Source organism: Nicotiana tabacum, chromosome 18 (genome assembly GCF_000715075.1).
Source record: "Nicotiana tabacum cultivar K326 chromosome 18, ASM71507v2, whole genome shotgun sequence".
Classification (NCBI taxonomy): Eukaryota; Viridiplantae; Streptophyta; class Magnoliopsida; order Solanales; family Solanaceae; genus Nicotiana; species Nicotiana tabacum.
Window position 1 is genome coordinate 146150626 of NC_134097.1, and position 14817 is coordinate 146165442.

A 14817-nucleotide genomic window follows, 5' to 3' on the forward strand; every position below is an offset into this window, starting at 1 on the left:
ATCAACTTCTGCATTTGGATTAACTTGTTGCCTTTCTCTTTTTTCCTTTATTGATTAACTTCTGTTGACCATCTAGGACTGCTGACTCGCATTCTTGACGCGAGCTTTTTTCATTACATCACTTGAATTGTATTCTAAATTGAATTCCCTTTTTTCTAGGTGGGCGTCTGATTGCTGGACTTGAACCGTCTTATCTTGTTACTTGACACTGTTTTCCCTTCCACTTTGAACCATTTTCCCCTGAAACTTGAATTGTCTTCCTTCGAAACTACTTTCCCTTGAAACTCGAGTTGTCTTCCTTCGACACTGCTTTCCCTAGAAACTTGAGTTGTCTTCCTTCGACACTGCTTTCCCTAGAAACTTGAGTTGTCTCCCATTGTTCTCCAGATGGGCGCCTGATTACAACAAAATAGACAAAACAAAGAAATTTTTTTCTGCCCCAGTTTGCACTAGGAAGATTTGTGAGTTGTTAGCAAAATTGTAAACCACTTGTACTATTGATGCAATGATTAAACTAAAGAATATACTAGGAAAACTCTAAATTAAGCTTGACTAAAGTAAAAACTGACCCTGTTCTCCAGGTGGGGCTCCCTGACTGCTAACTTGAAATGTATTCCCTGCTCTCCAAGCGGGGCCCCTGACTCCAAAACGTGAATATATTCCCATGCTATCCAGGAGGGCTCCTGACTTCAACAAAATAGACAAAACAAAGAAACTTTTCTGCCTCGGTTTGGTGGCTGGGCACAGATGTAAGTGTAAAATGGATCACATAACCAAATATCAATAAGAACTTGAAAGTTGAAACTTGAATTGTACTCCCTTGTTCTTCAGGCGGGCTCCTGATTACTGACTTGAAAGTATTCTCTGCTTTCCAGACGGGCTCCTGACTTCAACTTGAAAGTGCTCCCTGCTTTCCAGGCGGGCTCTTGACTTCAAGATAGACAACACAAAGAATTTGAAAGCTAAAATTTAAATTGTACTCCCTTGTTTTCCAGGCGGGCTCCTGACTGCTGACTTGAAATGTATTCCCTGCTCTCCAGGCGGGCTCCTGACTTCAACATAGACAAAACAAAGAATTTGAAAGCTAAAACTTAAATTGTACTCCCTTGTTCTCCGGGCGGGCTCCTGACTGCTAACTTGAAAGTATTTCATGCTCTCCAGGCGGGCTCCTGACTTCAACTTGAAATGTATTCCCTGCTCTCCAGGCGGGCTCCTGACTTCAATATAGACAAACCAAAGAATTTGAAAGCTAAAACTTAAATTGTACTCCCTTGTTCTCCAGGAGGGCTCCTGACTGCTACGCTTGAAAGTATTGCCTGCTCTCCAGGCGGTCTCCTGACTTCAACTTGAAATGTATTCCCTGCTCTCCAGGCGGGCTCCTGACTTCTGACTTGAAATGTATTCCCTGCTCTCCAGGCGGGCTCCTGACTTCAACATAGACAAAACAAAGAATTTGAAAGCTAAAATTTAAATTGTACTCCCTTGTTCTCCAGACGGGCTCCTGACTACTACGCTTGAAAGTCTTCTCCCTGTTCTCCAAGAGGGTACCTGATTTCAACAAAATAGACAAAAACAAAGAAACGTTTTTTGGCCCAGTTTGGTAACTGGGCACATATGTGAGTGTTAAACTGAATCATATTACCAAATATTACTAAGAATTTGAAAGCTAGGTCCTATTATGCAGGGGGGTCCTGACAACTCTTAACTGAACGACAACTTTAAATCTAAGTTATATCATCTACAGGTGTGACTTCTGCTAAATCTTGCTATCTAAGAGAATCTTTAAACTACTCCTCATTATCCAGGAGGGTCCTGAAAATCAAATGTCAATTTTTATCTTAGGGTTGACAACTTTCATGGCTGAATTATACTACCATACAGCAAAGTTTGCGCTAAATTGTTGTTATCTAATCGAAATCTTAAAGCTAAGTTCCATTATTCAGGAGGGTCCTGGAAACTCCTAATTGAATCCTATCTCGGACATGCAAACTTCTAAGCTAACTTATATTCTTTTGGGATATATTTATGCAGATTATGCTATTTCTGAACTTTAAACTAGATCCCATTTTCCAGGAGGGTCCTGAAAGTTTACGGTCAAACCTTTTTGGTGACTGCCTTTCTCCACGGAGGGTTTCTCCGAAACAAACGAGTTTTCTGCCCCTGCTTCAAATCAAAGAAAAATATTGTCAGCTTAAAAATATGGTGGTTGGTTTGTGGCCTTGATTTTGAGGACGGTTGCTCCTTCACTTCCCATGATAACTTTGATTTCCACTCGAAGACCTTGCTTGTTTATTGATTAACCACTTTCTCTGTCACCCTTATCACGGAAAATACTTCTGATCCATTCCAACCCAATACCCTTCATCTATTGCATTGTGCTCTTGCATTTACATGTACTAAACCTTTGTGTTTCTCATGAATCTCAAAGCACGACAATTTCCACCCACTCATCGCGCATGTTGTTTTTTCTTGACTTAAACCACTGGCCCTGGCCTTGAGGTTTGTTACTCATTCACTTGCCATGATAACTTTGATTTCTGCTCGGAGGACCTCGCTTGTCACTGATTAAACACCTTTTGTCGATATTACCACAGAAAATACCTTTGATCCGTTCACCAAACCCCTCCATCTTGTTGCATTGTTTATGAATTGATATGTACCAAACCATCGTGTTTCACCGAAAATACCTTTAATCCGTTCACCTAACACCCTCCATCTATTACATTGTTCCTGAATTGATGTGTACCAAACCTTTGTATTGCATAAGGATCCCAAAGCATGTTGATTATTACCAGCTCAATGCGCTTGTTGTTCTTTCCTGACTTATGCACTTTGATGTACTGGCCATATCCCGTTTTGTGCAATTGAAAAGCTGGTGGCAAATTTTGAAGTTATTTCTCACTTGTTCTGACCAAACAGACTCGAAACGAGGAGGTAAACAAGACAAAAGGAACAGAGTAAAGAACAAGGGAAAGAGATGATTCCTAACAAGAAAACTACAGAGTAGAAACCTATCAGATGTGGATACCAACTCTAATGACCATGACATGCACATGTTGATTAAGTGGCCTAATCTGTCAAACAAATCTGATGTTCAACTCTTGTTATACCCCTGAACCGTGAAACTGGGCTTTAATGCTCCGATTATCCAATTTGATTCACAATCCTTATTCGACTTGTAGTGCCTGAAGGATTTTCACCATCAAGCCTCTCTCATTTTGTTCTTTCTCTCAACTTGTCGTCGCCTTATGGTGCCCGCGAGGGTTTTCACCAATAAGACTCTCTCATTTTTTATTTCTCTCAGCTCTCGTCGCCTTACAGTACCCGTGAGGGTTTTTACCAATAAGACTCTCTCATTTTTATTTTCCTGCTTGAACCAGAGTGTTGCCCCTGACATGAATTACCTTTACTTGCTCGACTTGGCATTTCTCAAAGACTGATCAGAAGGTCTTTCTTTGGACCGTAATGTGGGCTTTTGGACAAAGTTATAAGTAAAGGGTATAAAAGGCTCAAAACAATTCAAATGGGTTAAAATTACAACTTTCGGAATCAGGTTTCTCACAACAAACACAACTTCTGCCCCAGTTTCTTGCATGGGGGACTTTTGGATTTTTGTTTTGATGAGACCGAACCGTGAGGCTGCCTACGTCTCCTTAAAAGGAATCAGGTCGAACGTAGTTCATGTCATAGAAATTACTTTGTTGTTGTGTTTTTTTTCTTTTCTCTTTCTTCTCTGTTTTTTTCTCTTTTGCTTTTCTCTTTTTCTTTTTATTATTTTTCTTCTTCTTTTCTCTTTTCTTCTTTTTTTCCTTTTTCTTTCTTTCTTTCTCTTTCCTTTTCTTTCTCTTTTTCTTTCTTCCTTTTCTTATCTTTCACGCTTGTGTTTCTGATATTCGCTACTCATTCCGAAAGAGGGGTATGAAAGAAAATAAATAGGATCAAAAGGGGTGACGAGGGATAAAGTATTTAGATAGCAGAACAAAATGCCTTCGTCATTCTAATCTTCAAAACATGCCAGGTACAAACAACACAATTAAACAAACCAAGGAAAACATTCGTACCATCTTTTGATTGCGCCAGACTTGATGACCGTATCCACACATTTGCCTTCTACATCTGTTATATACAAAGCACCATTGGACAACACTCTCACTCTTATTACCACGAACGGATCCCTACAAATTTAGGGCAAACTTGCTTTTATCTTCAAATTGATGCGGCAGGATGCATTTCAATAGGGGTTCTTTATGTTCTATTTGCCCCAGTTTCATACAATTCGGGCTTGAAGTGATCTCAAAATGCCTTTACTTATTTCCCTCAAATGTCCCTACATCTTCAACATTGTTTTATTGCTTCGTGATTAAATTGACTTTTAAAACTAGGCTGAGAATTACGTGTGTATGTCACGTCACTAGAGTCAACAGGAAAAGAACTATAAAAAGAAAAAAGAGCTAAACGAAAATGATTAGAAATCACGGAAAATAGAAAATGGCATTAGACAGATGGTGGAAGGGTTTAGACAACGAAACAAACAAACTAAACTAGGGTTACAAACCTAGACAACACTAAACGGGCTATTATGACTAAACAAACTAAGCATAATAAAAGGATAGAAGGGTTTGAGTCACAAGACAGTATCTGGATTACAACCCTGAAATAACCCGGAAAACACAAATGACAACAAAATAAACCACCAAAACTCCTCCTTGGCTAACCAAGACAGAAGCGTCTTTCCAATTTCCAAGCTCGGCATCTTAAACACTGAATTCCGCATCAACATTATTGGGACCTTCACAAACTTCCATCACATTGTTCTTAACAAATTGCTTTTGGGTTCCCTTTGCTGGCTCGTTCTTAAGATCAACCTCTGATAGCACTGAAAACTTCACAGCGCGTGGACCTTCGAGGATCTCAGAAGAATTTCCATATTCCTTTTCAAAACAAATCATACTCACCATATGCGTCTCATTACGAACAGGCGATGGACTTTGGCTAGTGTTTGCTACGTCTGGATTTTGCACGACAATGTCACCTACATCAATAAGCTTCTGAATTGCTTTCTTCAGATTCCAACACTTCTCTATGCCATTCCCTGGGGCATCTTAGCAATATGCGCACCTTTGAGAAAAATCAAACTTCTTTGACATAGGGTTTGACATTTTTATATGAATCGGATCCAACATGTTTAATTGCTTCAACCTTTGGAACAAACTGGCATATGACACTCTCAATGGGGTGAAAGCCTTTTCTTTTTTCAGCAACCTCTCATTCTTAAATGTTTGATTGGGCCGAAAACCTGATCCAGGGGGTTTTCGGTAGGTTCGTGGGGGTGGATTGGCATTTTGTGGAGTTGGATACTGGGAAAGTGATGTACGACTTTGGAAGATCCGTGGAGAGAAGTGGCATTGGGGAGGATCATCTGGCGCATAAATATATCCACGGGGATGATGTCGAGGCTGGAAGTGTTGATCGGGAAAGCCCACCAGATTATCTTTTCTGTTTCTCTTTCTTCCACCCAAGCTTACGAGGATGTTCTGAATGTCTTTCGAACAACTCATGATTTTTCCTGACTTGATTCCCTCTCCTACTAGCTCCCCCATTTTTAACACATCTTTGAAAGGCCTTCCCAAGGTTGGGATCAAATGACTGAAGTAGGTGGGCCCCTGGGCTTGTAGGAAAAACTCAACCATTTCTTCTTCACCAATCGGGGTATTGACTCGAGCAGCTTGCTCCCTCCATCTGAGCCCAAACTCCCTAAAGCTTTCCTCCGACTTCTTTTCCATTTTAGATAGGGAGGAGCGGTCTGGGGTAACACCCGATCTGTATTGAAAGTATCGAACAAAATCTTGAGCCATGTCACCCAATGTAGGCCAATTACTAACATCTTGACGATTATGCCATTCCAAAGCTGCCCCAGTCAGGCTCTCACTGAAGTACGCCATCAACAAATCATCTTTCTCGCCAACACTTCTCATTTCACTACAATAATCCCTCAAATGGGCTACCATATCTCCACACCCATCATACAAGTTAAACTTTGGCACTTTAAACCCCGCGGGCAGGAGAACGTCAGGGGACACAAATAGTTCTTTGTAAGCTATGCTACCCTGGTCTACCCTTCCTTGTTTGTTCTTTAAGGATTGTTCTATGCCTCTCAGCCTCCTGGGTATCCCATCTTGCCCTTTTCTTCCTGTGAACTCTTCATTTACAACATGAGGCCCATCCCACGGACCCTGCTTGTATGAGTTGGGAACCTTGTGGGCAACCTCTGAGGGGTAATATTGGGCATCATGAGCTTTGAATGAGTATTCATTGTCGGGGATAGTAGATGTGACAGGAGAGCAATTTTGGGAAGAGGTAATTGGAGGATGAGTGATGAAGCTCATAAGACAGTTGGGAAAGCTGTGATAAGCGGGTAGATCTGGAGAGTATGGAGGATCATCTGACATTGTGTTCGGAGCTTGGGTAAGGACGGCATCTAGGAGGCTAGGTGGTGGAGGGAGTGGTACCTTCCCAGTCATCCAAGTCTGATACATGTCAGCCATATGTTGTTTTAACATCTTTACCTCTTCAACCAACCCATTGTCCTGTTCAACCAACTGCTTTCGAGCGTCGGTATCAACCAACTCAGTTCTATTGTTGTCTGCCATTGCCTTTTGACCTTATGTTGTAGAGAAGAGTTACCACTTTAAAAGCACAAACCAACCACCCTTCTGATATAAATATAAAAAAATGAAGCCACCACGTTAGCGTTAGGGCATTTAACATAAGATAATCTCACTTTATATGCAATGCACCTAGCCACATTTATCAGTTCTAAAATGACTTCGAGGGTACAAAGATCAGTTGGCATCATCCCAATTTGTTCATTTCAACCTCTCTTTTCTTTGCTTTTCTAGCACTTGTTGGCTTGCCCATTTTCCTTCATTTCTCTTCTTTTTTAATCATCCCCCTTTCTTTCTCTCATATCTCACATCCCACGATTTCACCTTTTTTTCTCTTTTTTTTTTTTCCTTTTTTCTCTTTTTTTTTCTTTTAATAAATAAAAAAATGATTTGATCGAACCCTATGTAGGTTGCCTACGTATCATGACCCTGCATGAATCAGATCTTTACGTAGTTCTGGAAGATCGAGAATAAAGCAAACAAGCTAACATTCTCTTTTTTTTCTTTTTACCTTAATGACTACTCTGATGAGAAAAGAAAAAATAAAAGAAACAAATTCCTAATGTTCAATAACCTATTCCAAACTCAAGTTTAACGAGCATATATATTTTTTCAAGACAAATACTCTATGGGAAATTATTAAGGAAAACCCTTAGAAGAGAAAACAAATATTTTTTTTCTTTGATTCTCTCTTTTTTTTAGGAAGAAGATCGAAAGAATAAACTACGGAAAAATATTTTGAATTTTTATTTGATATCCTAGCGCAAGATTTCGAAGCAAACAATGAAAAAGGTAAAACAGAATGTTTTTGGATTTCAATTTTGATTGCCTAAAGGAAAATTTCTAATGATATACAAAAGATAAAGTATGTTTTTTTTCTATGTACAATATCCTAAAATTCTAATGAAGATAAAAAGAATTTTTTTTCATCCTTCATTAATTTCCCCAAAGAAACACCTCAAAAGAAATCTTTTTGAATTTTGGAATTAACACCTTAAAGAAAGCTTTTAAAGAAGCACTAATATAAAATTCTCTCTTTTTTTGTTTTGAATTTTGGTCCTAATATACTAAAGGAAACATAAAATAATTCATTTTAATTCCTATATATTAACAACCTCAAATTTTTTTCATTTCTAGAATTAGTATTCTAAAGAAAATTTATAACGGAAATATAAAAATGCAACATCTCTTTTTTGGATTTTTGAGTTACAACACATTTTTTCAAATATAAAACAGAAAATAACAATAATAAAAAGACTTGACATTACTGTACAAAAGTAGAAAGTAAAAGACGACATAAAATGAGGAACAGACTCAAAACATAAAAATAAAACAAATCTCCTTAAGCAACTCCTGACTGAGGGATCCTGACCGGATGGTCATGGGGTGTCTGCCATACTCAAACTTCGGTAAATAAATCCACACCTGTATGAGAAAACTTTAACCAACACTATGTGAGATAATAACACTCCCTATTAGACACATGCAAGACATAATTGGGACTATTTTTGCAAAATGACTTATTTGGCCAAAAAGGTGGCTAGAAGTGCAAAATTTGGCTAAGATCCCTCAAAGCCAAGAACTTAAGATTTACTAGGAAGATCAGACCCTATGTGGGTTGCCTACGTATCCCTCCCCGTGAGACGAAAATCAGGTTCGCGTAGTTCGGGCAAATTGGATACGGACGAGAATTTAAAAAAAAAACACTAATTCATAGAAATCACATTTTTTCTTGCTTTTCCTTGAAAATTGACAAAACTTGCAAAATCTTTTTGGATTTTCTTTTTCTCTCTTTTTTTTTATTTTTGATTTTTGAAAAATGATGAAAAATTGCAAAAACTTTTTTGAATTTTTCATGTTTTCTTTTTCTTTTTCTTTAAAATGTAACAAAAAAAAACATAACTAGACCCTACTTGCATTATTTTCACACTTCCGCTTCTCTTTTTTTTTCTTCTTTCTTTTTTCATTGTTTTTCCCCTTTTTTTTTTCTTTTTTTCACTTCTTCATTTACCCTCAGTTATCATTGGTCCGCCAAATGACCCTTTTACCCTTGAATAAATGCAACATGTAGCACATAAGATGCATCAAAATGGTCTGTTATTTTGGGTACACCTGTCCTAGACGGACCCAACCCCTGTGTTGAGTCCCCAAAATCAAAATGCACATGATGCAAATGCGCATGATGCAAACAAACGTTCCTACTAGGGATCCGGCATGAGGCTGTGTATTTCTAAGTTTAAATCCTGGGGTTTTGGTCTAGACTTGGGGTACCCGAGCGAACAACTGGGGACGAGAAGGGGGCGATGTACCGGGAGCACTGAAGTCTACTCGGCCTTGTCACTTGCCCTGCCTCGTTCTATTTGGTATAATTTCTACAGAAAAAGCGGGTTACGCGAACATATGCATCATTTCCAGAAGACTCAGATGGGGTGGCGTAAGAAGATAGTTATATACAATTCAAATAATATTAATGCGGTAAACAGATAGTATTTAGCACAAAAAGGTTCACAGAATACAGTAATATCAACAATAAATAAAGCCAAGAAAAATCATATTAATAAGCTCGAATTCTGAACCCTGAACCAGAGATTCTAGGTTCGATCCCCAGCAGAGTCGCCAGAGCTGTCACACCTCCTTTTTTACTTACACCCTGTAAGCACGTGATTTTTGCCCTATATGAGAAATACTCTCAAAAAAAATGCAAAATAAGATGATTTTTCTTGGTGTGCAATTTTGAGTATTTTTGTGATATTTTTGGATAATTATTTGTATTTGTCTGTGTTTGCTTATTTGTTAAATTAATAAAAAATACAAAAATATGTCTCATTTACATGTAGGATTTAATTCTACAATTGTTAGTAATTAAATTAGTTTTACAAAAATTAAAATTACAAAAATAGGCATCTTTTGCATTTTTAGCATTTAATGTCCAAATGAACAATTTTGTGCTTAATTATTACTTAATTGTGCGTTAATTGTTATTGGGAGTTAATTTGCGCTTTTATAATTTAATTTAGTTCTTAATAATAATTTAAGTACTTTTATAATTTAGTTTTAGAAAAATAAAAGAAGAAAAGAGAACAAAAATACAAAGAAAAATCGGATTTGGCCACTTCTTCAATTGTAAGCCAAAGGCCCAAAAAATTGCCCAATCTTCTCCATGACCCAATCCACTTCAGACCGGGTCGACCCGGTCCGCCCCATTAACCCAATACCCAACCCCTTTCTTCATTTTTTGGTCTAAACACAAAAACAAAACAAAAAATAACAAAACAAAAAAAACCTAACACTAACATCCGCCTCCCTCCTCCATCTTCCTATTCTCCAAAACTAAACCACCCCAAGCATCCATGGCTGCCCTTTATCTTCTTCTTCGTTCACCCAGACCACCCTCATCACCCCCACGACCTAGCTGCCCAGCGAGCAACTACGCCAGTCGTTGCTGCTTCACCATGAACGACCACGCCAGACGTCCGCCATTAACGACCTTCGTTGATGCTGTGTCAACCAGCTGTTGCTTCATCTTCTCCAGCTCCCCCGTCTGCTACATCCAAACAGCCCCACGACTACTGTTCGTCTTCTCCGGCGACGAGCTTGAAGCTCGACACCCATGGTTGTTGCTTCCTTAGCTTCGACCTCTATCCCCGCTGCTGCTTCTTCACGTTCCAACAGAACCAGTCGTCCAAACTCAGTCACGTAACCAAAGGGACCCCCAGTTGCCTCGTTCCTTCACTTATGCCGTGACAACTGCTGCTGCTGCTCCGGCGCGGCTTCAGTCAACTTCTTAGATTCGTTCATCGTCGTTTGGTCGAGCTCTTCGTTGAGTTCGTCGTCGAGTCCGGACAGATTTATTCCCATTTGAGGTTCGTCGAAACAGTCCATACGATCGAATTCATCGTTGTTCATCTCCGGTTAGTAGATTTTGAATTTTATTTTGTCCGTATTTTGTTTTGATATTTTCGAATCTAAAATCGACAAATATTTGTTTTGTTCATGTCTATGTTTAGATATTTGATTTTTGGATTTGTTCATGTTCATATGTTTTTGTTGAATTAATTTTTCAGATTTCAAATGGAAGTTAATTAGTTATTTTTCATGTTTATTTCATGTTTGTATTGTTGTTTAAGTGAATATTTGTTAGTTTAATGTTTGTTAGATTCAAATTGAAATTTAATTAATTATTTCTTCAATTTGTTTCATGTTGTTATGTATTTTCCAGAAATTATTAATGTTGTTTGAATCATGTGAATCCGTCATGTGTGTCGCTTAAAAACAGATTTAAATCATGTTCATCTTTGTTTGAAGTTCATGTTTAAATCCAATGATTTAATGTGAGTTTATGTTTGTCTTTGATTTGTTAGTCTAGTTTGAATCATGTATTTTGTTGTTTGTATTGTTGTATCCTTGCTAAATTAACCAGGATTGGTTCCCGATATGGTTAATTTAGTTCCATTAATTTGGAGTTGTGTTGTTCATCGTGTTCATATAATTGTTGTTGAAGATTGTTGAGAAATTGGTCATCTTGACTATATTTTGGTCAAGTTATGATTAATTGATTGTTTAGAGCAGAGGGGTAATTTGGTAAATTGCATTGCATTCGGGGTAGATTTGTAATTGCAATAAGGTCGGAGGGGTAGTTTGGTAATTGAACATTATTTTGATTCTTTATGTTAAGCATGTGGGACAAATATAATGGGGTGGGGTTTTTGATGTACTTATTTAATATAATGGGGGACAAGACAAAACATAATGGGGAGGAATCTTGTACTTGTTTAATGTAGGCATGGGGGACATATTGTAATGGGTTGGGAATGTGGTATTTATTTAATTTAGGCATGGGGGACAAAGTTTAAAATAAAGAAAACATTAAGTAGTGGGACAAAGCATGCCATTGGGGGAATAATTTGGGGTTGGGAATTGAAGACTTGTCTTGCTATATATATAGAGTCATTCTTGACATTTGAGAAAAAAAAGAAGAAAACATTGACTGAAAAGAGAGTTTAGAGAACTTAAACATTAAGAGAGACTTGGAGAGTTGACAGATTTTTTTTACACTTGAGAGTTGACATACTTTTATACTTGAGAGAGTTTTTGAGAGTAAAAGAGAAAGACAATTTGAACTTTCACTCGAACAATTCTGTTTGCTTTTCTTCGAGTGTTATTCAAAAGTCAGAAACTACTGCATCTCGTATCTTTTCTCTTCTCTTCTTTGATTGTGATTGCACTTTGGCATTGCTGATTTTTCAATCCGTTGCTGGGTTATTCTACTGGTTGTTACTGGTTTTGCGGTGTTGCTGAACCTGCTGTTGCCGTGTTATTACTGCTGCTGACTCCTACTTCTTTTGTTCTTGTACTGCTGTTTCCAGGTACATATTTGTACAATCTCGGCTTGAAGCAAAAATGAAATATTAATCAGGCTTTGTTCCTGTTGAATTCCTCCTATTTAGATTTGTGGTTGAATATAATTTTTCTTTCTTCGTATAAAGATGTAGTTGAATGATTAATGAATAATGAGGTTGCATATATATACTTTCTTCATCTAATAATGTTAGTTTAAATTAATCGGAGAATAATTAATCTGTTTTGATATTATGGTCAATCTCATGTTCTAGTATTATTGAATAACAGAATATAAAATGAAAGCAGTTTTTCTTTGTACAAACTCGATCGCAATTTTCCATTCGCATTAGCCGCAAACTAATAACTAATAAGTTACGTTTTTCAGCATGTAAATAATTAAGAGATTTTCTTTTATTTTAGAGACGAACTTAATAGAAAATATAGTCATTGTAGGTTTATCCTTTAAAATAAAAATGAGACGAGCCTCGCCAAATAAAACGTATAGATTGCGGAGCCCTCACCAAATGTATGGTTTAATTAGAATTCGGAAGGACCGTTTAGCGAATTTCACGGTCTTCCCAAAATAATAACGTGATAGTCTCTTTAGGCGCGTGTTTAATATTTTACTTTCTTAAGCCTGGGTGTGCATTTCATGCGACCCGTATCCAAACATCAAATAAAACGTGTTCCGGATTGTGGGTGCATTTCATGTGACGCAGTCCAAAGACGTGTTTTAAGCGATGTTCACATTTCTTTTAAAAACAATAATAATAAAGCGGTTAAAAGATAAAATTTTCACATAAGTTCATATTTGTATAAAAATCAGATAATCAAGCCGAATATAACAGTTGAGCGACCGTGCTAGTACTACGGAACTCGGGAATGCCTAACACCTTCTCCTGGGTTAACAGAATTCCTTATCCGGATTTCTGGTACGCAGAATGTAATATGGAGTCATTCTTTTCCTCGATTCAGGATTAAAATTGGTGACTTGGGACACCCTAAATCTCCCAAGTGGCGACTCTGAAATAAATAAATAAATAAATCCCGTTTCGATTGTCCTTTAATTGGGAAAAACTCCCTTGTACCCTCTCGGGTGCGGAAAAAGGAGGTGTGACACACCCCGTAAAGGGTATAAATACAATGGAGTTTTTTCACTTAAAGGACAATCGAAACGGGATTGCTTATTTATTAAAAAATCAGAGTCACCACTTGGGAGATTTATGATGTCCCAAGTCACCGGTTCAAATCCCGAGTCGAGGAAAAGATTGGCTCTGTATTACAGTCTGCGAACCAGAAATCCGAGTAAGGAATTCTGTTAACCCGAGAGAAGGTGTTAGGCATTCCCGAGTTCTGTGGTTCTAGCATGGTCGCTCTGATCATACTTGGCTTATTAAAATTACTGATTTTAGATCCTATATGCATTTACCCCTTTACCGCTTTTTAATTAAGAAAATTATCTTGAACTGAGTCACGCGTACGTGTACCCATTTGTTTGGCATGTCAAAAATCATGTCACGCGAACGCGTCCACAATTAATAACGCTTATTATTATTAAGAAAGTTTAGCGGAAGTTACACAAACGTATACTCCGATTTTGTTTTTAGAAACCGTAATCGTGTCATGCGAACGTGTCCACGATCACTGTGGTATATTAAACAGGCCTAAGGCAAACTACGAACATTCAACTTTGTGAGGGCCATAAAAATTCAACTAAATGGCACACCTCGATTTCTAAAGGATTAAAATTAATTAAGTGAGGACCATGAATTATGGAGAAGTGATGTGGAGAATGGAGTAAACTAGTTAACAACTCTCAACAGCCCAACTTCTTAAAACCAAAAATTTATTATAAGGTCTAAATCTCCCCAATTTTAAATCAAAGACCAAATACTAGATTTCAAACACCACCCAACGGCCCAAATTCCAGAGCCCTTTTGAGTTACTCTATTTTGTTCCCTTTTCCAAATCTTATTTGACCAAAAAAAGTGTTTCATGCAAGATAAATCTTGAATTGACATATGCATCTCAAGCACTCAAATGGACTGCACGTGAAGCAAATAACTTGAAATAAGAAAATATCTAAGATATTGCTATATGATGTTAAACCTTCAAAACAAAAAAAAAAAAGAAAAAAATGGAGAAAAAAAATATGCGTCAAACTCATTCAACAGATTCATGATCTTAACATATTTGCAACCACAAGCATATCATTTCAACTTAAACACTCATTAATGTAGCCAAAATTCCAATAAATATCATGGAAGCAAAAGTACAAGAATTAAAAAGGAGAAGATGAGACCTTTAGATAACTCCAAGCCGATGTACAAGTAGTCCAAACGGAAATTATCCAAAAGCGAAAATCAGGACGGGGCGTGGACAGAGGAAACCTCGCTGGGAAACTTCGACGACCTTGACGACCTGAGCTCGACTTAAGAGACCAGCAGCAGTTAAAGAAGCTGAAGTTGCTACGTTTATAGTAAGAATAAACTGGTCGGAGATGGTGAAACTCCGGCGAAACGCCGAAAAAGCAGCGACGTTTACAGCAACGTAGAGTTTCAGCAGCTCGAGCTCGACGGAAAAAATGGACAGCGATAACCATAGACCGGAACCAACGTACGACAACTTCCACACGACTCAAACTCGCAAACGACTCCAGACCTCAGCTAAACATCCATGTTTCGGAAACTAAGAATCAAACCAAGGATGAGGAAGACGAAACATTTTTTGGACTATTTTTCGACTTTCTGAAATCTCGAACCTGCCTTACGCCCGTTCTCTCACTCCGTTCATGTGCTTGACTGTGTGTGTG